The sequence below is a fragment of the Lonchura striata genome, chromosome 9 (genome assembly GCF_050655825.1).
Source record: "Lonchura striata isolate lonStrDom1 chromosome 9, ASM5065582v1, whole genome shotgun sequence".
Taxonomy (NCBI): Eukaryota; Metazoa; Chordata; class Aves; order Passeriformes; family Estrildidae; genus Lonchura; species Lonchura striata.
In genome coordinates, this window is record NC_140711.1 from 7,824,564 (window position 1) to 7,848,519 (window position 23,956).

The 23,956-nt window shown below is 41.6% G+C and overlaps 1 protein-coding gene across 7 annotated transcripts in view; it reads right to left on the bottom strand.

The window, feature by feature from the left end:
• The window catches only part of STAG1 (STAG1 cohesin complex component), a 167,072-nt gene that overhangs the window by 133,306 nt on the left and 9,810 nt on the right, over nucleotides 1-23,956 (bottom strand). Inside the window, exons 1-2 of one of the 7 annotated variants that reach the window (XM_085587013.1) lie at nucleotides 290-23,956; nucleotides 1-187 (exon numbers count right to left, since the gene is read on the bottom strand). The exon at nucleotides 290-23,956 is cut by the window's right edge and continues 9,082 nt beyond it. The exons of 4 other annotated variants lie outside the window; for them this stretch is intronic. The gene's annotated coding sequence lies outside the window, so the exon portion shown is untranslated. 2 more of the 7 variants (XM_085587014.1, XM_021537160.3) reach the window with 2 other exon arrangements.

The window sequence follows — 23,956 nt, forward strand, 5'->3', positions numbered from 1 at the left end:
TCAGCTCACTAAAATGACCAAAAGCTTCTTGAGGTTTGATTTTTCTTCTTGCACAGTTGATTTCAGTGGACCAAGCCAATGTTCCAGGAGGCTCTAACACACCTGTGCCCAGGAAATCAACAGGAGGGTACAACTGGACACAGACCAGACTGAAGAGGATGACTTCTTTTCCCATATGTAAAAACTGCTGCAAAAGCAATGGAAAGGGACAATAAAGTTTTTCCTCAGTGGGAACACACAAGCAATGGGTTTTATTGAAGCAAGGAAAACTCGGGTAGGACATACAAACCAGGTAAGGACCAGTGAAGCTCTCCAACAGTTCGCTCAATCAAATGTGAATTACCCACCACGGAATATTTTTGCTTTTCCCAAGTAGATTGGTCATGTTTGTCAGCTGCAACAGGCAAAGTCTGTGATGAAAGCTTATTCTGAGGAGCTTGAAACAGCTGGGAAAAAACAGACAAGGCTTTTGGGACACAGCCTGCTTTGGGTCTGAAAACATGGCACAAGCAGAGCTGTGCCTACTGGAGAGAAAGGCTGGGGACTAGTCCAAATCTCCACACCCTTTCTTACCCCCATCTCTTCTAAAGTTTCTGGGACTTTTACCTTCAATCAAATATGTGTGACAATAATTAAAACTAAATACAGTGATTAAAATCACACTCAAGCACTGCACTGAGTGATCATTCCCAGAAAATAATCCACATCTAGAGGAAGGCAAGAATCCCTGGTAGAGTCAGACACGTAGAGGGCCACAGAGGCTGTAGATATTTGTCTCTGTGCAGCACAAAGCACAGCAGGCCAGGAGCTCACACTGTCTGCAGGCACACCAGAAGCACCGTTAATAGATTTTTATGCTACCTCAGAAAAGTGTTTACTCATCTGTAATTTTTCTCAGCAGTGGACATCTGGTGTTCTATTATTCATTGTATCTGGAAAATTGCCAACAATAAAACCAATTTTCACAAAAAGGAAGCAAAGACTGACATGCAGTATGCTGGAATAAAGAGAAAAAACTCTCAGAATGGTTCACATGTTTGTTCTCTTTGTCTTTTCTTTTCTCCTCATATGGGGGACTCTGAGTAGAAAAGCCAAAAGGAACTGCAGAACATTTTTTCCAGATTATAAAAGAAAACAAGCATTGTGAATTCACATATAAATTAAAACTCTGAAATGACTGATTCTGGTACTCATTTGAACGTATGGGGGAAGTGCGCAAAGGCTAGATGAAAATAAGGTCACTAAAATACTAACTTAGCAGCTAAGAGAAAGGGTATTTAATGGTCAATATAGAGACTTGTATGTATCAAGTAGAAGAAAATGTAGTACCACTCGAATGTGTAATATTGCACCAATTTGCTGATAGGCACCTATAATACTCCCTCAAAAGAACACAAATGTATAATGTTTTTTCAAAGGAAGGTGGTGGTGTTGAGGACTTTGTTAAAGCATTCCCACCACCAAAAACTGATCCTGCGGGAAGCCAACATTTCAGACTCTGACCTTTGAAGGAACAGCTCCATCAATTCCTTCGTTGCCAGACCTGTCAAGATCCACAGCCTTGCAAAGATGTCCTGATCCAAGACCCTCAAACAGCAAAGATTTCTGGGCATGATCTCAGAGTGACTGAGGCACTGAAAGCCTTGCCTCAGTATTCCCATCTGCTCCAGAGATAAGCCTTACAAAGTTTTAGGCTAAGAGTATGTCAATGCTATCAGTTCAGGAACTGGAAGATCCTGGTGCACCAGTTTTTCAGGGTCCAGGGAATTCAGCAATGCTCCAATGACAAAACCCCATGGATTCCTGTACTACTGCCTAACAACAGGTTGGAGGCTCAGCTTAACCCTCAACCTGATGCAGTTAATTGGCATCTGCTCCACTACAGCTCCTTATTCACTCAAAGAGCATCTTTTTGTGTACATGAGGGTATGTGGATGTTTAAAATTAAGTACTTCATGTTTCAAGCTGCTTGGAAGTGATGGTGCATTTTAAAAAGGGATTAGTAAATATCCAGTAAGTATTTTATAAGGACCATAATGCTATCCCCTCTGCAGTGGGGCAGTCCAAACACCCTTGTTTTTAGTAATCATTTTTACTAGCACTAAGTGGACAGGGGTTCCACTGATGATATTCATTTAAACAGGAATAAATTTCAACTGCAAATACAAGAGCCATTTTTCTTCCATTGTTAATTATTTTTAGCCCAAGTAACTCTGTAAATTATTTTTCTAAAATCTCATTTGCTTTAGCATATAAGAGACATGTCAAAAGAGGTCATGGTACCACAGATTTTTTGATTCTTGATTCTTGACATTCTGTGGGACAATCAACAGAGCATATGGATGTACCACAGAGAGGGAGTAATTTCCATCTCTTTCCCATATCCACTAGTCAGAGAATCTAAATTATAAACACCTGAAAAGCTTCTCCTAAATAAGAGTTTGTTAAAACTGAACAACAGTCAAAAAAAAGGAGCAGAGGTAGACCATAAAAGATTAGGTTATCAAAAAAAGCTTATAAATATCAATAGAAAAGTTACAGAATCAGCCTCTACTTCCCAACTTTAACAACTTCTTGACAAAATTCATCCTGATATCAAACCAGACACCCTCCACCTATATCTCGTACCAGAACAATCCCTCTTCTGAACCAACCCACAACTTGCAGCATTTCAGGGAAAAAAAACACCCAAGCCCTAAATCCCACCATGTCCTAGACACCAAAGAAAAAGCTGCGAGTAATCTCAAATCCTGTCACTAGCAAAACAAGCAGGCAACTCTAACTTGGCTCTTCTTCATTAAAATTTGCTTCAAATTCTCCTCCTAGTAAATGAATCAACAGTATTCTCTACCAAGAATTTTCCTATGTGTGCCCCAAGACCAAGAGGCTGTGCAGGTTGTTAATCCAAGGAGACCAGGCAGAAAAAAAAGCCCATCAGAACACGTTAAAGTATTCCCCTCTTCACTACTCTGAGTTGGTGACAAGACAAACTACACAATTTAAATCATCCCTCCATCAAACCATCAATGATACCACAATCTCACTAAGTCAGATCATCAGTTTCCCACCGACCACATTTTGCCTTAAGAACTCAAAGAACACTAACTCCAGTGTCCACATGCTGCTACATAGTCCAAATCCATCCTAACCTGATGTTGCCCCAGTCTAAAGGCAGTGGACAAGACTCAAACAGGCTGAAATCCTCACAGGCTTATTACTTCAACAAAGATTATAAAGGTCCAACCAAGCCTACTCTTCTGAAACATTTAGGTGACATGTACTTTTCCTCTGAAAACACATACACTTTCAAAGCCATCCAATGTGTGACACCAAACACCTCTATCAGACCATTCCCAAAGCCTTCACTGAGACTGGTTTCCTGTCCACCAGGCCAACACCTCCTGTCACAAAGCCAACAACGTGAAACTCAAACAAGCCATAAAGTGGAGGCAGTGCCCCAAGAGCCTGGGTGTGTGCTGTGAGCACTCAGCACTGCACTGAGCCAAGAGAACCTTCCCAAAGACTCCCTCACACAAAAACCTACCAGCATTGCTGAACAAACCTCACCAATGGTACATCCTCCATCAGTACACATGGCACAGCTTCTGACCTGTAGCAGCAGTACAGTCAAATCCTTCACTGAAACAGCATAGCTTAAAAAATTTCTTCTCATCTGTCTTAAAACAACCTGACCACCACAACAAAGTTGTGAGGAAAAGCACATTTTTTTCAATGGACACATACAGCCATGCTGGAGCTAGAAATAAAAAGCCTTGCAAGCATGTTTCCCAGGTGACCTCATACTGCAACCAAAATTCAAATCTAAATCCACAAGCTAACACAATTCCCCAAAGCCCAATGGCTTCCCCAGCACTACACAGGTGAACAGCAAAAGGATGAGAAGCAAACAAGGAAATTATTATTTGCCAGAAGAACACTTCCCACAACAAAACCATTCCACTCCTAAGTTCTCACTCCTGATCCAAAACACTTAAGAGAGGTGTACAGCTGGAAAATAAAGATTCACATTCATTTTAAGTAATTGACTCAAAAAGGAAAGTGACTTAATCCCACATTAGTTTTCTCCATCCCTATAACTTATCTCTCTGCCCCACAGGCAATACTTCCCCACAGCTCAGCAGAACTCACAGCTTTCTACCTGCACTGAGCTTCAGGATTGTGGCTTTATTTCAACCTAAAGCAGTGTAATCCAGGAGCTTGCCTACTTTTTCACAGCAATGTCAATCAACCTAAAAAATACATTACCTGTACCTACAAGCCTTTCCTAATTGAGACTGAGACATAAGGGAACAAAAGAATCCAAGAACTCAAGAAGTAAAATGCAAGCTAAAATAGGGATGGCTACCCACCGACATTTCGTAAGTACCTTCCTAACAAATAAATTATTAAGAAATCGGAACTAAGTTATTATCAAGTACTATGTACAACTGGCAACAACTTTGCAATAGGCCAAAAAGCAAATAGCAGTAGGGAAAAGAAAAATTAGTGCCTGGGGAAAATATTTATTTTAGCTCAGTAAGTAATCCTGAAAAAAAGTTTATCATTCAGAAACTAATTTTGGTTAGTAAAAAACCCTAGAAAGACTAGATAGCGGAGGGCAAAACTGCTTGCTCTTTGTTATTTAAAAAGGTCTTGTGTAGAACAATAAACCCATTAAAAGGGAAACTTTCTCAGGGAAAAAAATGTTTGAAAAAACCCTTAGTATCTCTTCCAGTGCTTTTTCATTGTTCCATATACAGGAATGATGAGTGCACAGATAGAAGATAATGATCACACTGTGTGGAACCAGTTGAGAGGCCAGTTCCAAACTGGACAATCTGACAAACCAAACAAACATTATCAGAAATACAAGGAGGAGAGGCAAGAACACAAAAAAACAGTGCATGACCTGGACAAGAAGATAATTCAGTTTCCTTTCTTGAGGACTTCACATCCATCCAAGCTGTTTGCCCTCCATCTCCTGACAATTTCCACCTGTGCTGCCAAACACCAACAGGCCTGACAGAAGGACAGGTATCTCAAAAGGGCATTTCTGAAAGGAGGCAATGGTGAACCCAGTACTCTGGCACAGGACCAGGACCTGCAGGGCTGCTTTTGTCCTGTTTATCAGACTCATTGCACAGAGCCCACATGCCCTGCCTGGCCCAGGGCAGGTGCAGAGGTGATGCTGTAATGAAGGTGTAGAGCACAAGAACACAGGTGAACTGTGATTTACTGCAGTGCAGCATCACCAAAACATGCTTTGCTAACTGCAGTGACCACACAACTGCTGATTTCCCACCTTCTTCCTCACTTCCCTTTGAGCGTTTTCCCTCTTGACTCAATACTTTACTTTGAAGGCATGGCAACAACTCAAACTTCAAAGCTATCACTAATTTACTTGGACACTCTAATTTGCAAACACTGATGATTTCTTTTATAACTGTATCTTGCATTGCTTACAGAAATACAGGAACACTTTATTTCTGAAGAGTTATTTGACAAGCAGATGATAAAAACTGGAATTAGTGTGACAGTGTCTGAGCAAGCGTCATTCATTTCTGTGCTCACAACTTCAAAGCCTAGCCAAAAATACTTTCTCCTGGTAACACTGACAGCAGTCCTTCCCCCTAGACAGGAAGAATTTTTTGATCTGGGAAGTATTTACTCAAACAATTCATTGGACTAATGCAGCAGTTTTCAGCCAAATGAAATAGCTTAGATAAAGCTTAGCCAAAATGGACCACTTAAAAAGAGACACAAGAAAGATCTTGCCTCCTCTTGGAAAGGCTGCCAGCAGATGAAGGCTGCTCTATGGCATTGATAATGATGCTATCAACAGTTTCAGTATGAACTGTAGAGTACTTTATTTTCCTAAAGACACCCAAACAGAGAGGAAACCCTGTGGTACTGGAAAACTGGAACATGAGCCTTGCCAGCAACCTACACCTGTTACCCTCCCATAGCAAATAATTAGGGTACCAAACCTCTTCCCCACCTGATCCCCAAAGACAGCTAACCTTGACTGTGAACTGAGGAAAGAATCCAAAGATTAATCACCAGAAGAAATCAGAGGAGCTGTAGTGAGCTAACAAGTAGCAGTCTAACAGATGAAACCAAGAGCCACAAACCAACATCTCTGAGGATCCCAAGAACAGGAAAAAAGTGGGATCTGGAGGCTACCCTGAAACAATCAAAACTTGTTTAGAAATATGCTGGGAGCTTAGACATATCTGCTGGTTTGTGTCTGTGCAAAGCCAAAGCTCCACTCAGGATAGAGTGGTGAAGTTAAGGCCAGTGTTCAGAGCAGAGTCTTCAACATCTGGAATTTAAGAACTGCTACTCACAGAATTCCCTGCTAAGCTACAGTGATGGTCTCCAATAGCACCAGCCTCCTGCTTACAAACAGACAGCCTTACAAATCTCTTCCCTGGGAACAACAGACTGAGAAAAAAAGAAAAATTAACAGGTGAGAAACGAAAATCAAATATAAGACACCGAAAATAGAAAACACACAATACTCTCAGCACTGCTGGCAAGACTGAGCAAAACTTTACAGAAGCTATGGAAAAGAGAAGCTGAGGCTCTCTAGTGAGGGGGGGAAACTCCAGCAGCTGATCCACACAAGAGGATATTTCCCCTGTAAGACTTCTTAGCTTTTGCTTTTGCAGAGAAGAGAACAGACCACACAGCTTTAAATGTTGAAGAACTTGCAAATCTTTCTTCTGCACTTCAGAAAAAAAAGCAGAGGACTTTGAGTATCTTACACAGCTACATAAAATGAAAATACATCCAGCAACTGATATTTGAAACTGTCAGGCTGTAAGAGCAAGAGTGAGAATATTTTGAAGCATTTCCTTAAACAGATTCTCAATTCCCTTGAGATTCTCAAGAGCAAATGCTAGCTAAAAATTGTAACCCCAGGAGTTAACTAAGGGAACATTTCCTCTAGGAACAATCCTTATTGAAAATACAAGGAAGACATAAGTTTTCACTTCTCTTGTACCTGGTCCTACCTCCATTTCCCTACAAATTATTGAAATAAATGTAAACCTTAATCTATAAGTATTGCCTTCACCCTTGAGGCAAAGTTAGAGCAAGCTTTTCCAGAGCACACAGTATACACAAGTATATTTAATATAGCATTCAGCAATCATTTGAATACTTAAAAAGCATCAAGGAAGTTTTTTTTATCCAGGGGTTATAGCAACACATAGCACTTCCCCAAATCAAGTTCTCAAAACAGAGAACATAGCTACAAATCAAAGAATAATAATAATAATAAACCAAACCAACATGGAACAGATTTTTTTTTCAATAAGGTTTTGGGATGGGGTTTCATACAATGGTTGAACTAATCTGCTTAGTTGCTGTTGTTTAAAATGCAATCCCTGCTTTTTTCTCCTGCTCCTGACCACATGTTCCTACTCCTTTTTTGGTTTTTTTTAAGCAGCTTGGATACTCCCAGCAAACTAGTGAATGGAGACACAGGGGACACTGGAAAAGAAGAGAAGGGAGGAAGCAGATCCAGTCCTCCTGCCCTCCCTGCTCCCATCAGGCAGCACAGCAATTCTACCATATTGATTAAATTGAAAATGCAGCACAGCTTCTTCATGGCTTTTGCAGAACAAAAGAGGCAACACATAACAAAGTCCACATTAAACACTCCACACTATAAATAACCTGAGGAAAAAATCTATTAGATTACAGTATCATAGTACACTTCCTACATGTTACATTATTTTCATTTATCACCATCTAGAATGTGTTCCCACAAGTCATTAATTTTCTGTTATCTTAAGGCAGTGTTAATTCAAGACTCAAAATAATGGTAAAGCTATAGGCTGATCACTTTAAAAGAGATATATAAATGCTCTCTAAATAGAACAGTAAAAAATTTAAAAGTAAAGAAAAACCCGGGAGACACTATTAGACAACTATTTCAGAGAAAAACACAAATGCAAAGCATTTGGGATAGAGACCTCTGCACAGCACTTTTAGCTAAGTTTCAGAGCAAAACAAAAAGCAGAGTCAGTAGGAAGTAACATCTGAATGAATGTCTGGGAATGCCAGTCACTACTATCCACTGCCCTGAACATCAGGCACCATGGCTCATTCCTCCTGTGGCTGTACTGGCACTTGGCTTTCTGCCCATTTGCACAATCCAGGAAATCATCTAGCAATTTTAAAAACTGTTTTCCAGTTGTTTGTATTTGGATCAGCTCCCTGAACTTGCTCATCCCTTTTTTGCATGAGCACAGGACCAGGGCTAGGGAAGAGACAGGAACAACCAGGAGAGAACAGGACCAGGAGATCTGCATTGGCCTAAAGTGCTCTGGAAATGCACTGTACCTTGCTGAAAGATCTTACAAAGAGAAGGAAACCCACCTGCCCCAATTTCTCAAAATTCCAGAGTATACCACACATGTACTTCAAAAATAGGTATTAATGCTCAATAAATACAACACGTTGCTTTTGGATCAACTGAGTATGGATTCTTCTCCTAAACAAACTCTTAAGATGTCAAAGAAAAAGCAGAGTCAGATTAAGGCCATTTGGAGGCGTTTTAATAATCTTTGCATAAATAGAAAGAAAGCATCTAATTATAGCAGATGATAGCCAGTTTCTTGCCAATACATGGATATCCTAAGTAAGCATTTTCTCCACAAAATTCTCTTATGCTGTTTTGAGGGGAGAGGACAGGGAGGGGGGAAGGGCTACCTTCTTCTTTCTGACTCTCCCATTTCTCATTTTTCTACCAGTATTAGTCTGCATTAACAGCCAAATCATACACACACACTCACACAACACCGCCAGTGACCTACTAGAAAGTTGCTATAGCAACGACTGCTTTCAGAAATACACGTTGTGCATTTTAAGTGCCATCATAGTGTAACTCATCTGTCAATTAATAACCATGGCTCACAGGAACACACCACATACTCCAAAAAAAATTAACAAATAAACACAGAGGCTTTATGTCCACAAAAGAAAGCACTGGGAAACCCAGTGTGGGCTTAGACTCACTACCAATGGAAAAAAAGGAACAAATGACACATATTTAGCACCAAGATGTAACTCTAATATTCCTGTTTAAGTGCATGTAATTCATGAAGTGTGAAAACTTCAGTCTTAAAGAGGGAAATCACTCGTAAGTATCATTAAATGTCTAATTTAAGCAAGTCCAACTTAATCGTAAAATAATCTGTGGGAACATACAGAAAACATAAGTTTGTCACATGTTTTGAGTGAATCTCTAATAAGAGGCAATGGATTTGAGAACACATTGAGTAAACAAAAAAACTGAGTATCTACTTTCAGCCTCAGTAGACTTCATGAAATCCTGTGGCCAGGTTATTTCTAATTAGCCATCAGACTAAGCCTGTGACATTGTCCCTTTCTCTGGATGCAGGTGTCCACCAGTTTTTGGTGATAAGTGTAGATACAAAACATAAACACAGAAGAGAACTGAACATCTAAAATGTCAGTTATTCACAGAGAGAAAATGTCAAGAAAATTCAACTAGCACAATTAGAAACTCAAAATACTCCAGTACTACCCACAGCAGCTCATTTCTGTTGTTTCCTCTCACAGCCCTGACTTATACCAGCAGGTGATGTTCAGTCAAGTGCATGCCCTAAGTTCCAGTTCTTCACCTGGCTCACCTATGGCACCTGTGCTGTCCATGGACTGTCACTCTGACCAGTGGAAGGTCAGTGCACTGCTAACTGCAGAATATTCTCTGTACAGAACATAAAGCTGATGTGTGAGCTTTGCAGAGACACTGGATCACCAGGGGCTGTCTGCATCAATGACATGGTGAGAAAGCCTGCAGAGCTTCCAAGCTCCAATGTGACCTTGAAAAGTGTTTCCATTTCCTTTCTCACATCCTCTAAATCCAGTTTGAATCATTCTCTCACACGACAAAGATAAAAATCGCTTTCCTGTAGTATTTTTTTGTTTGACATTAATATCAAGCTCTCAGAGCACCCAGCCTTTGACAATATGCTGGTATTGATGTCAGCTGAAATCCTCCTGGGTATCAGAAAACAGAGTAAGAGGCCATGCTGGTTTCAACTGGGGTAGAGTTAATCTCCTGCCCAGGGGCTGCTACGGGGCTGTGCTGAACACAGGCTGATGATGGGCAGATCTTTCTGTTCCTGCTGAGCTCACACAGAGCCAGGGCCTTTCCTGCCCCTCCTAGGGCAATGTGAGCAGGGGCTGAGCGTGCCTGGGAGGGGACACAGTGACCTAAAGCAACCCAAGGGATATTTCAGACCTCACGACATCAGGAATAGTATATGGATTGGAGGGAAGAGGGAGGAAGGGGGGACGTTTGGAGTGATGGCATTTGTGTCCCAAGTCACTGCTAGCGGTGCTGGGCCCTGGAGGTGCAGCACACCTGCCTGCCCGTGGGAGAGCTGAATTAATTCCTTGGCTTCCTTTGCTTGTATGTGCAGCTTTTGCTTTCCCTGTTCAACTGAACCTCTCTCAACCCATTTGTTGTCCAGCTTTTACTCTTCCATATCTCTCTCCGACCCCGCTGGTGGAGGAACAAGCAGATGTGAGAGCCTGGTGGCTGGAAGGGACAGAAATCCTGCCCAAACCTCTGCATGACCTCAGGGAGCAGCTCAGTCCAAGTGAGCTCCACCAAAAACCTTGGCCTGGTTATGTGTGTGCAGCAATTCCTGCAGGGACATTCCACTTATCCTGGACTTCACAGGGAGGATTTTCTAACAACTGGATCACAACTAATCCTTTTAGCTTGGATAACAAAGATCACCTCTGACAGTCTGATTCTTATAGATACATAAAACATATTTTAAGAGAGCTGTGAGATGCACATCTCCCTGGGGCAGCGAGGCCCAGAGTCAGGCTACAGGGGCAATTCCAGCTCCCTGCATCTGGCTGACACTTCACAGGACCTAAGTAGGCAGAGGCACAACCAACCAATATTTTATTTCTAGTTATGGTTAATGTAATGCTCTGAAAAGTCTCTGAACAGCAAAAAAAAAACCCTGCCTTAATATCTCCTTTCTCACATCAATATGGAAGAACTTATTTCCTCCTACCTGTGGACAGCTGGCAGCAGTCATGAGGCAGAGGGCTAGTTAAAAACTACTGCAAATACAACAATGACGTTTATCTTAATCTTTTCAGTGAGATACCAACAGACACAGCTCTCCAGGTTTTATAATCGGAATCTTAAACTGTAATTATATTTTTTTTTTAAATCCAGATTTTGGCTCATCACAGTTTCATTAATCAAACCTTTAAATAATTTAGAACAGCAAGATAGCTTTTTAATAACTTTGAAGATTAGGCTGTGCCATTTTCTGGCTAATTTTTTTTACCACATCTACAATAATAAAAACACCATACAGGGCAGAAGAAAGACGTGTACTTCTACTGAGGCCAAAAGCCCAGTCACAAGACAAATGCATGTGTGTAGCCATACTCCCCAGAACACTCCCAAAATCCATATATTCCCAACTGTTTGTATTTACATACATTAGATTTTGCATCAGTATTCTCTTTTCAGGTGATACTTTTAATCCCCTAATATTATTAGTATATGGGAGTCCCTTCTTATTCAAAAATGTAGTTATATCTCACCCTGGCAAACCCCTCTGACAATAAACAATGCAGGCCAGCTTTCACTACCACCTACATTCAGTACTGCAGTTGCTCTTGTGTCTTTCCAAATCTACCCCTCCCCTCTGAACCTTTCCCTTTATTCAGGACAAAATCCCTACTTGTCTTGACATCCACCCTGGTATCTCGAGGCATCAGATAAAGTTCACAGGGCAGTGGCTCCTCAGCAGTCAGAATGCCAAGGCCACCCCCACTTCTCCAGCCACACAGCCAGGCCATGCTGGAATCAGCTTTCCAGCTTCTCCTTTGCATTTTCAGGAGGCTGGATCCTCTCACAGACCCAGTGTGAGAACCCTGATCATGCAGAGTGAGACTCAAGCAGTTTCCTCTCCTCCTCTTTCCATGACTGTGGCTCAAGGATTGCAGATTCAGCCAGAGCTGGGATACCTCCCTGTCAGGGACCACCATCCCTCTTTAATTCTTTTCCTTCACTGATCCAAATGAAGGTTCCATCCTGCCCTGTCCTAATCCTCTCTTGTTCTTTGAGTCTGTGCCCCCCTTTACATTCCTGTCACCAAAGTCAGGTATGCCAGCAAACCCCTCTAAATAACTACTTCTCTGCTTGGGACTCAGATACTTCATATCTTTTCCTGGGTCTCTTCTTCTAAGAAACATTTCCAATTGAAAAATAAAACACTCACAATTTTACAATACAGTCCCCTGAAACATTACGTGCTGCAGACTGCACTGGCAAGAGCACAAAGCGTGGCAAACAAGAGCAGAAGGATGGAGGGAAGCTGGATGCACCTTCCAGCAGCAGCCTACAGTGAGTTCTGAGGTCACTATTTAACTGGATTCTTACCAACCTCCCACAACATCCCCCCACAAATAACCTGCTGACTACCAGACCACCTTCAGGTCCATCATTTCTGGATTCTTTTGATCCCAAAGATGTACCTTTTACATTTTATCCTGTACATTGCTGCTGTCTCACTTTTAGGAGGAGATACAGCCTTGGCCTTCACATAAACAAGATGTGTTACAAAATCCCACTGTCCCTTTCTGTATAATTTGCCATTGTAATTAAACATTGGAGCTGTGACACTTATCACTGAAAATTCATGTGGTACTTGGGCTTCCACTTTTTCTTCAGATGGAAGTCAAAAGGCCACACTGATGTCAGCTTTGCTATCAGGATTGCAAGAACATAACAATTTCTTATTAAATGAATACATTAGGACTAACATGAAAAATTGATGGTTTAAATTACTCCTACATGGCTTTTTTCCAATAATCTGTTCATCATTAAGATAATTCCCACATTTTAATTCTTAAAAGACACTTCTAATAAGGCTGTAAAACTCACCAGGCTCTCATTTTATTTAAAGGTTGTGTCTCCTTTCTGGTTTTTAACTGTTAATAGTTATATTTATTAGCTAACTAGAAATAATTTCCCATTTGCCATCAGCACTGCATAAAGCTCAGTTTGCACTGGAAAACCAGATCTGAAACCTCAAACAAGCTGAATTTTTCCTCAGTAAATGAATCATTGCTCCCAACTAGCTGGCAAATTTCAAAAGCAATTAACACAAATAAACTACTTCTTAAATTAGAAGTAAAATACTAACCCATAAACACTTATACAATATGCATCAAATATAATAAAACCATATTCCCTGTTATGATCAAGGTGCATTCCCATTCTGCTGCCCGAGGCTGAGTGCACCAAGCCCTCTGCCCTCACCCACCAGAGAAACAAGGAGTAAAAGCAGCAGTGGAACCACCTCCTGACCCAGAGAGCAAGAACAGTGATTGGTACACACTCTTCTCTCTGTCAATGCAATAAATGGATTATGTGGCTTTGGAGGAGTCAGGCACAACTCCACTTTAAAAATAATGAATTTGCAAGAACACATCATGAGCCACCACATGAGATCCTGAATCTGATCAGCTGCTTTGTGGGGATTTCTTTGTGGGAGAAGGTACAACACACATTTTTCTGTCCCTCCTCATGCCTTTCCTGGGAATATAATTGCTCCAGTTTAAACTGTGATTAAAATTTTCTTCCAGAAGCAGAACATGATTTTGGTTTTTAGGAACCACAGAATCCAAAGTCTTTGCTGCCACGCTGATACACTGATAAAAGCTCTCTTTGCAAGGTTTGGCTATCTGAGACTGCTGCACACTTACTCTTCCTTTCTGTTTGTCTTTTCCAACAGTTCCACAAGCTGTGGAAACAAATGAAGCTTGGTTCTCCATGGATTACTGTTCTGTAACTCTGTGTGGCTTCTCAAACAACAATTGAAATCCTGCTCTTGCTATTATTTAGAAAAGTGTTTAGAAGATGGGTGGGAAAGAGTTGTTAAGAGAGTAACTTTGGCCAATTATCTACCTTCACAAAAACTGCAGAATTTGTCTTTTGAACAGCTCCCACCCCCTCCAAATTTAATTGAAATTAGTGGCTGTGTGCCAAAGAGACATGCAGCTACTCAATCCTTCTAATGCATTTAAATAACATGTTTGATCAAACCATAAAAAATCTGAATCCTATTCAAAAGACCAAAAATTAGCAATATTAAAGTACCCTGAGCTTCTTTCCCTTGTCCCCTCCTCTGTCCCACTGTCCTGGCAGTGACAGGAGTGACTCAAACACTTGCAAAGCCACACTGCCTTAGAGAACCAAACTGAAAACCACCAATCAGCAAAAGGTGACATCAAACTGCCCATATAGATATAAATCACCAAGAACAAGAAAAGCCAAGACATTCTCCAGAAAACAGCTGTTAAAATTCTTGGGTTTCTATCCAAGTAGTATTATTTGCCAAGAATCTTTAAGCTTCTTTTCTACCTTAGAAGCATTTGGAATAAACACAGACAATTAAATGTGTACTGCAGAACTGTTTTAAAAAAATTGATTTCTCTGTTTTCAAACCAGTACGTGTTCAAAGGATTTTGTTTCAAAAATCTTCCAGAATTCAGCAGCTAAAAAATTCTTAATCCCAGAACTTCAGTAGCACAGGATTTAATGCTCAGCATTTTGCCCTTCTGAGCTGCTGGTCTTATTTTTTAGTGGGGGAAAGAAAGGTTCAAGGATTAGAGAAAGGAGATGATACAAGCAAAAAAACTTAGATTGGTATGTGGCTTCTAAGAAACCACCATTATCTCAGGGAAGAAGAAGCTGTTAATGAGTTCTCTGATATTATGAAAAGCAGTATGAACAGGCAACATCAATGAATACAGAGGGTTTAATAAATTATGGTAAGGGTTTAGGATGAGAGGCAGCTTCCTGGTCCAGGTCAAGTTGATTTGGTCTGCTGAATGAACTAACAGCATGATTGCTTCCAGGGAATAATTTGAACACATTAATCCTGACATCCTCTCTAAATCCAAGTTGAACCCAAGGAATTATGAAGTACCATATTGATCAGAGTCCTGCTAAGAGAAGTGCTGAAGAGCACACAATTGCAGTGTTCAAAAGGAGTGCTCTCAAGAGCCCTGCCACTATTTCATGGAGAATTCAGTCCAGTGGTCGAGGTAATATCCATCCACCTGAACAGCTAGATGTAAAAAGAACAAACACTTTCTGATGTGAGGAAAAGCCAACTATTTTTCAAAAATGCTTATCAAGGAAAATGTAGTGAGTGTAAAACTTAGAGAAAAGAGCAAATTAAAATGTTTCTAGAATAATTTGTTCAGCAACACACAAGATAGTAATTCTAGTTTGGGTTTCAAGAAGAGTGACTGGACATGCTCAAACTCTATTTAGGGAAGGCATAGAGCCTAGAACAGCTAGAATTCAACACAAATCCTCCTGTATTCCTAGAGAAAGGCAGTGATGTTCAGTGATGCTGGTGCTAATCAAAGATTACTCATAAACACAGGTATCAATGAACAAAGATTACTCATCATTAAACAGTTTAAAAGCGAGCTCTGCATGTCTCCCTGTCCCAAAGGATTTTAGCCTGAACTTCAAACCTGCCATGGTCCAAACTATGAATGACAAAAGCCATTCGTATGTACTAAAGAAACACCACCAAAATTTCCAAAATTTTAGCACAAAGGGGCACATCTTGGCAATCCTGATTATCCCCAGTGGAAAGCAGTTAAAAAACAAGTTGGTGGCAGACGGAAAGGCCCCATTCTGTTTACTTAATCTTACCCAGTCTAACTGAGCAATGTACTTAATCCAACTCCATGTCACTGATGTACCATTACCTGTCTGGAAGGGGAGAGGGTGGATGGCTCAAGAACACAGGTAATGTAAATCTCTTTTGGAAAAGTGCCATTTCAGGTGACAACTCAATATTCAGATAATCCATTAAGCCTCTGTTGAGCTTCTGAAGAAATTGGTGAGACTTTGTACCTTCTTGCTAAATAGCTTTCTCCCATTTCCCCAGGAGCTTTGTGGCTACTGTTTGAGCTTATCCAAAGGCCTGCAGGTGGATAAGGAGTTTGCCTGGATTTTCTCTGACTGCTCCATAAGGAGATTCCAGCACCAAAAAGGTCATCCAGAGCCAGGTGAAAGCACAGCTTTCCTTCTTTTCTTCAGGGAACTGCCACTCTCTCACAGCAGTAGTGGCCCAGCAAGGTCAGATTGAGAAAAGGGTACCAAAAATATTTCACCAGCTAAAAATGAAGAAGCTGCTTGATTAGGCATAAAAGTATAGCTTTTCTTTCAACTGTGATCTCAGAAGCCCTAAAATAGAAAAATACCAGAAAATACAAAGTAGACAAAAAATTAACAACTTTGTCTCTAATCCCCTATCAACTGAAGGATAAATTAGATAAACATGCAAAGGACTATGTTCTCCAATTTTAGTAAGGACATGGGAATATCAAAAATTATACTATGTATGAGAATAGTTTAGTTTCATGTTTCTTAGTTATTCAACTAAATCCAGTAAGAGACAATAAGAATTTAAAAGCAAATTTTTCTTTCTACACTTTCCCTTGTGAGCTGCATGAGGATTTTTCATTGCTCAATTTTAATCTTACATATTAAAATAGCATCCTTAATTACTGCTTAGATCTTTGATGAACTTTCAATGTCCAAATTTTTTTGCAGCCATTTTAATACCCATAATTAGCTCGTTCAGATTTTTAATGCTAAATACTATAAATTACTGAGTACTCTAACACTTCCGTTTTCTAGTACTAAGACAGATTTTTAATATTACAGATATGACAGGTTCTCCCATTTAAAGTGGTTGGGCTCACCTCCCTACTGCATTACACAGCTCATGTTCAATACACTGCAAATTGCCAGTGGCTCTTTTCATCATTAATTACACTTTTCATGTCCAACACTAATCGATTTCCAGCCCATGACCAACAGAAGAGAGCAATCCCACCTCTCATTCTTTACCTCAGCCTGGCCTGTTCTGCTGTGATTACCACGTTCTCCTGTCTCTGTCACACTTAACTTTCTAAATAATGGCTTTCAAGCAGGATACACTGCTTTAATGTTCATGTGTAAAATCTATAGCAAAACACATTCTCAGTCTGTCCCAGGCCCCCAGCCACTTGGGAAGAAGCACATCCCTGCAGGGTTGCTAGCTGACCTTCACACACCTGGCTCAGAGGTAACACAAGAGGAATGGGAACACCAAAAGTCCTGCAACTCTAGTGTGATTCCCAGCACTGATTTTTACATTTCTTTATCAAAAATGCTCTGGTCTTAATACTGTAAAAAAGAGAAAAGGGAACTGACTACCTTTTTAAACTAATGCTTTTAAGGCTTATTCCTCTTTTGCAGGAACATGGGGAATTACTTGTGCATTTGCTAGGAAGGCACCTGTCTTACCTGCAGGCTCAAACTTGGAGTTCACTGTGCACTTACAGCAGGTGCTCAGCATCCTAAAATATATATGCTGAAAAATCACACATCCTTCCTAGGTACAGAAAGTCCTGAATACAGAACTCCCAGAGAATTCACAGGTAACTCCCAGTCAGTACATGAAGCAAAAATTCCACCCTTGAATGTATTTGAGGTTTTTATGCCTGTGGGTTTTTCTTCTTACAGTCTTCAATTAATTAAAAAAAAAAAGTTAAGTCAAATCCTGTCCACAAGTTCTTATTTCTGTAGGTACCATTCAAAACCAGAACTGTAAGAAGGATGTGACCTTGCAGACAGAGCACCATGGGCAGATGTGAGATAATCCAGAGCCTGAACGTCACATCTAACAGAACCTGTAGGTACTGCACTCTTAAAGAACAGCCTGTTCCAGTGTCAGCCCTCTGAACCCATAGCAACAGAGAAACCCAGCCCTGAGCACTCCCAAACCTTAAACCTTCCTTTGCAGTCAGAATTCAGGGAACTCTTCAACACTTTGTTTTATTAATTTTATAGACTGTATGTGTATTATAGAGAATATTATGTATTATTGTATGTTTTATTTACATACTAACTGCAATACAGCCACCTTGCAGTTCCAGAGACACTGGGCATGTTAAACAGAATGAAAAATAAGACAGATATTCGTTTCAGCAAAATTCCCCACACTGAAGCTAAAAACATCTCTCCAGAATTCTTAGGGCAATGCTGAGAAAATTTTATCTTTAAAGCTATAAAAAGTTTCATGAGCTCCTTATCAATGGGCACAAAAGTCTCTTCCACAAGTTTTCATTTATTCCTCAAAGGAGGGAGCACTGATACATGAACACAGCTACTGATACATGGAACAGCTACTGTTTGTGTAACACGGGTGTCCATGTGATCTTTGCAGACAGAAGATATTTCTCTGACACAAAAATGCAATTTGGCAGCCACATTTGAAAAAATGTTGTCATTTAGAGTAGCTGCTGACTTTACTAAAACACCAGAAGAATGATCTGTGAGAATGGGTTATGAGATTAATTGGCAATGGAAGAAGAAAGAAAACATAGTGAGATTTCAGTTCACTTGAAAAAGGGTACCCAGAACACATTTCAAAGTATCATTTTTAACAGGAGAAGTTTTACAATTATTTTTATTATTAGAAAGTAACATTTAAAAGGGTATTTATTATTGCTCATTCTCTATTGTACAGTTTGATTACTAATCTGCTTGCAAACTCCCAGACTGATGAAGACTTGGATAAATTAAACCCCATTACAGGGAATGGAAGAGAAAACAATCAGCACAATAATTAAGTAGTAACTTGCAAACATAAGACAGTTTCCTTTAGTCAACAACAGACATTACAAGAGCAAGGCAAGATTGAAATGAATGCTTGAAGTCCATCACCTGTTTTCTGAGCAGAACCCCCAAGTTACAGGGGAAAATGAATCTTGAACATCTAAAAGTTCCTAAGCAAAGATGATTTTAGGCACAAACCACTGCCAGTAGCTGGTGAGATTCCTGTTCCTGACACCCAACCAATGCAGTTCTTGGCTGTGAGAAGAAAGAAATTCTGCCTTGAGTTGTTACACCCCATATTTAGTTGTTTAGCTTCCCCTTCCCACTGGCTGTTGTTTTGGTCTGTTGTAGTGTTTTGGGGTTTTTTTTATTTCTTACTTTAATTTCAGATAAGAAAGAGACACAAGATTGTGATAAAACAGCACAAACTCTTTCTTGTTTTAACACTGAACTGTTGAATCTGTTAACCAAGAACTTAGATACAGCCACTGTGAAGAGCAGGCGCAGGAAAACAGTTTTGGAGCTTGATCAAGGAAAGGACTCTTAAAAATATTGCAGTCTACAGAAAACAGAGCAGAAGAGAAACCAGCAGAATTGTGCACTACATGGATGAAAGCAGAGAGAAAAACGTCCTAAGACTGACTGGATTTTGATTTAAACATTGAAAGATCAAGCTCCTTATACACACACAGTGCCAAACTCCCAAGAGATCAGAGATCAGTTGACTTTTTTCCCCCTTGGATTTTCAGGGCAATTAGAAGGGAAAGTAAGAGATTGGTGTCAAGGCTCTTCCTCATCTATTAAAAAGGGAGATATATTGCTAAGATAGGTGATGTAATATGGAGATGAGCTTCCCTGGGAGGTACACTGGAAGGATAAAGTGCTGATGGCCTACCTCCCAGCTGCAGTGATAGGGAAGAAAGCCTTATTCCCAGAGAACCAGCCAGGTTCCCGGGCAGTCACCCATTCCCTGCTGTACTCCGGGCTGCCCCACCCAGAGAAAAGCCCAACTAAAACAAAGCCCAACTAAAACAAAGCCTTGCTCCATCAGGCTGCGAGCCACATGAGCACAGAACCAATCCATCCATCGCTCCTCCACCCCCAGCCCTGCATCCCAGCTGGACCAGCACAGCAGAGGAACCTGCCGAGGTGATCCCGGCCTCCCCACGCCCCTGCGAACACGGCCAGCAGGGCAGCACCACTGGCAGGGCTCCTGGCACCACAGGAAGGCTCCTCAGTCACCGTCCCCTGCGTCTTTCTGCAGCTCCAAGTCCTGTTCACCTGACAGAACAGCGACCAAAAGCTGTCCTGTTCCCTCTGTGTTTCTCCAAACGCCTGCCCAGTGAGCAGGCAAGGCAGCCCTTGGCACTGTCGCTGCCCAGTGACACACACAGAACCCCCGGATTGTCCCAGACCTGCGTGGGGCTCTTGTCCCCTCCCTGGCACGGCCTGGAACAGCCTCCAGCGCTGCCAGGGACACAGCCCTGTGCTCCAGCCCGAGCCACACTGCTCCTGGAGGAGCCGGTGACAATGGTGAGGGGACAGAGGCTCATCAGTCAACAGGAGACACTTGGTGACAGGAGGGCAACAAAGGTGACAGCCTGTCACCTATTAAAAAAAAAAAAAAAAGGACAAAAAAGCACTAAAAAAACTAGTTAGCTATGTTTATCAATATAAAGCTACTAAGTGAACAAAATTCAGTAAAGCCTAGAAAGTACAACCTAGTTCAATTTATTTACTTATAAATTAACCAACTTTTAATTTTTATCCCACATCTACCAATATAGTCCCATGACAAATTAGCTTGTAAAACACAGCAAAAGGCAGTTTCAAAATAAGCAAATAAGGAGTGAAATCCAGGTTTCTAATCATAATGCACTTAAAACAATGGAGCACCAAAGCAGATCTGTCTGAAGCTGTTCCCTGAAAATTATAAACTGATAGGAAACAAGTGCTGTGATATGATGAACCCAGGATACAAAGAGACAATAAATAAATGTTGCTACTGATGTCACAACTAGAAGACTGGTTTCAAAGCTCAAAACATCTCTGCTTGTACAAAAATGTACCTACAGTTTGAAGAAACAAAAGCTACAAATGCTGTCCATGCTGGAAGACAGCTGTTTCCCAGGAAAATTTTAGGGCAAATCTGTGAAACACACAGATTATATTCACATTAAGTGCATCCCTTTTTAATTTTTTCAGCATATTTTAATTTTCTTTCCCATTTTTTTCCTCTTACAGCTGCTATTATACTTTTACCACAAAAAAAAAAAAAAACACAACCCAAGTCTTCTTTTTGTATTGTCAAAGTCATCATGAAGACTTGTACCATTTTATAATAACAAAAAAGCAGCATTTTGAAATCAAAGGACGTGGAGAAACCAATGTTCCATGTATGCTTCCAGCAGCTTGATGCTGAATAAACAAGGCAGCCTCTTTCTTCAGTGCTCTTCATGAATATTGAAGACTGCAGCTAATCAAATGACAGCACAGACAACTGCATCAGCCAGAGCATCCTCCCACCCCTCACCAGGAGCACGGGCAGAGCTCCTTGCTGAGCTCCTCTCTGATGCCCTCCCAGCCAGGGACTGGCCCTGGGCTCCTCTCTGATGCCCTCAGCCAAGGACTGGCCCCGGGCTCCTCTCTGATGCCCTCCCAGCCAAGGACTGGCCCTGGGCTCCTCTCTGATGCCCTCCCAGCCAAGGACTGGCCCTGGGCTCCTCTCTGATGCCCTCCCAGCCAAGGACTGGCCCTGGGCTCCTCTCTGATGCCCTCCCAGCCAAGGACTGGCCCTGGGCTCCTCTCTGATGCCCTCCCAGCCAAGGACTGGCCCTGGGCTCCGCTCTGATGCCCTCTCAGTCAGGGACTGGCCCGGGCTCCTCTCTGATGCCCTCAGCCAAGGACTGGCCCGGGCTCCTCTCTGATGCCCTCAGCCAAGGACTGGCCCTGGGCTCCTCTCTGATGCCCTCTCAGTCAGGGACTGGCCCTGGGCTCCTCTCTGATGCCCTCTCAGTCAGGGACTGGCCCTGGGCTCCTCTCTGATGCCCTCTCAGTCAGGGACTGGCCCTGGGCTCCTCTCTGATGCCCTCCCAGCCAGGGACTGACCCTGGGCTCCTCTCTGATGCCCTCAGCCAAGGACTGACCTGTGTTGGTGCTGCAGCCTGTGCTCACCACACGGGAAGCTGTTCCTGCCACGGGCCAACACCCGCTTGTTTCACCAGGGACAATCCCTTCCCATGCAGGTGCCATCCCTCCCTTTGTGACAAAGGTGACTGTGGCTTTTGGTGACAAATCCACAGTGACTCCAGACACCCAAGCACAGATTCACAGCCCCTGGGATGGCCTGCAAAGCCTTCCATATTTAATAACAAGCAAAAGGATGAGGGGAGAGCAAAGGACTTTTGTGAAGAGCTCATCAAAAGAAATAAATAAACAACAAACAATCTACATAGCACCACTAAATCATCAGCATCAGAACAGAGTGCCCAGTCTGGGGGCCCAGACTTTGGGATATGTATGAACTGACAGGAGAGAGTCTACAAAGCTGTAAGCTGGGTCAGAGGACAAGAAAACCAGAGGTCGGGAGCACTGAGAAACCCAAAGACACAGTTTGTGTTACAGCTCAAGGAGAGGAACAAAAAAAAAATAAAAAAGAGACAGCTCATGGACATTGAGGTACATCAGAAATAGCTCACTATGATGAAATAAAACCCAAAAGTTAACTACAAAATGTGTCAGTTAAACATTGGAAACAAACCAGTCAGTAAGAACATATAGCACTGGAATAAGCTGCTTAGGAAATGCAGTGAAGTTTCCAGCAACTAAGAGATTAGACAAGCAGCTGTTAAGAACACTGTAAATTGTCACACCCCATGACAGACAAAGGGATTAACTCAAGCTCTCTACTCTCTCTCCATTGTGGGGTTTTGGTTGTTTTGGGGTTTTGTTTTTTTGGTTTTTTTTTTTCTGTATTCTTCCTGGAACAAAAAAAAAAAGACCAGGAAAAGCCACAAAAGTAAAAGTAAATAAATAACCATCCTAGTATAAGTCCATCGTTCCAGTAAAACACAAGTCTGCACAGAGGTCTACAGCTTTAATATCCCTTAATGGCCTGTAAAAGTAAGATGATCTTGGACTTAAAGAGTTTTGACCCTAGAGTGCGTTCCAGCAACGCACAAAACAAATCAGTGAAAAAAACTCAAATAAAATAATTAGAGAAAAACACACTTCAATACCAGTTCTTTCATTAAATAAAACCACAACAGTAAAAGTCTTTCTAGCATCTGTTCTCACAACACAGCACATTCCAGTTAGAGGACAGAGATATATAAGTGATAAACACTTAATTTTTCAAAAGTGAACTACTGTTCTTAAAGGATAATAATTATAGGACTAAGTAATAGAAAACTTCTGCTTGAAAGCCAGGCATAGAGGACTGTAGAGCAGTCCTGCAGTCTATTAACCACTGCAATGTGTTGGGTAGTGGTCCTCAAGAACTCATACTGCAAGGTTAAATGTCTGCTAATACAACAGGAAAATTCTTATCAGCTGCAGGGTAAGGAAAAAATACTGCAAGGAAAAGAACATGATGGGGGCAGGGTGGCGTCAATTCTTCCCATCACATATGATCAGGACATTTAAAATTAAGGGGGGAAAATTATATTAGAGCCACTGGGTTCCAGTGATGAGGGCATGGACAATCACACGACAAAGTGACCAAAGTGCTCCCAAGACAGGAACTCCACCTGGGACTGCAGCCAAACTGAGACACTCTGTTGTCACAGTTGAGACAGCCATGATACACAGAGCATCACCACACAATTTCAGAAAGCTTTAAGCACTCACCCATACAGAGTAACACCATAGCTCATCAGAAGGCTGCAAGCATCTGCTCCCCTTGTTCTTTAGCCCAAACTTTTATCCCCTCATGTTGATGCATGGCACCTGTGTGCTCTCTGCTCCCTTTGGTGGTTGCTCAGTGCACTGGGCACTCCATGGCTCATTGCTGTCAATGCTGCTCACCTGCTGCTCACAGCTGTGACACTGGGGATGAGGCTCAGCCCATCCCAGTCACCACACACTGTGTGCCTGCACTGTGTAGGTGCACCCTCAGAATGCACCCTGAGCACCAACAGCTCTGACCTCGACACCATCAGTCAGCTCTTGGCCAGCTTAAAAGCACATGACTTTGCTTCCTTATTTCATTTTCCACCATGACATTCTCAACTGCCCAAGCACACA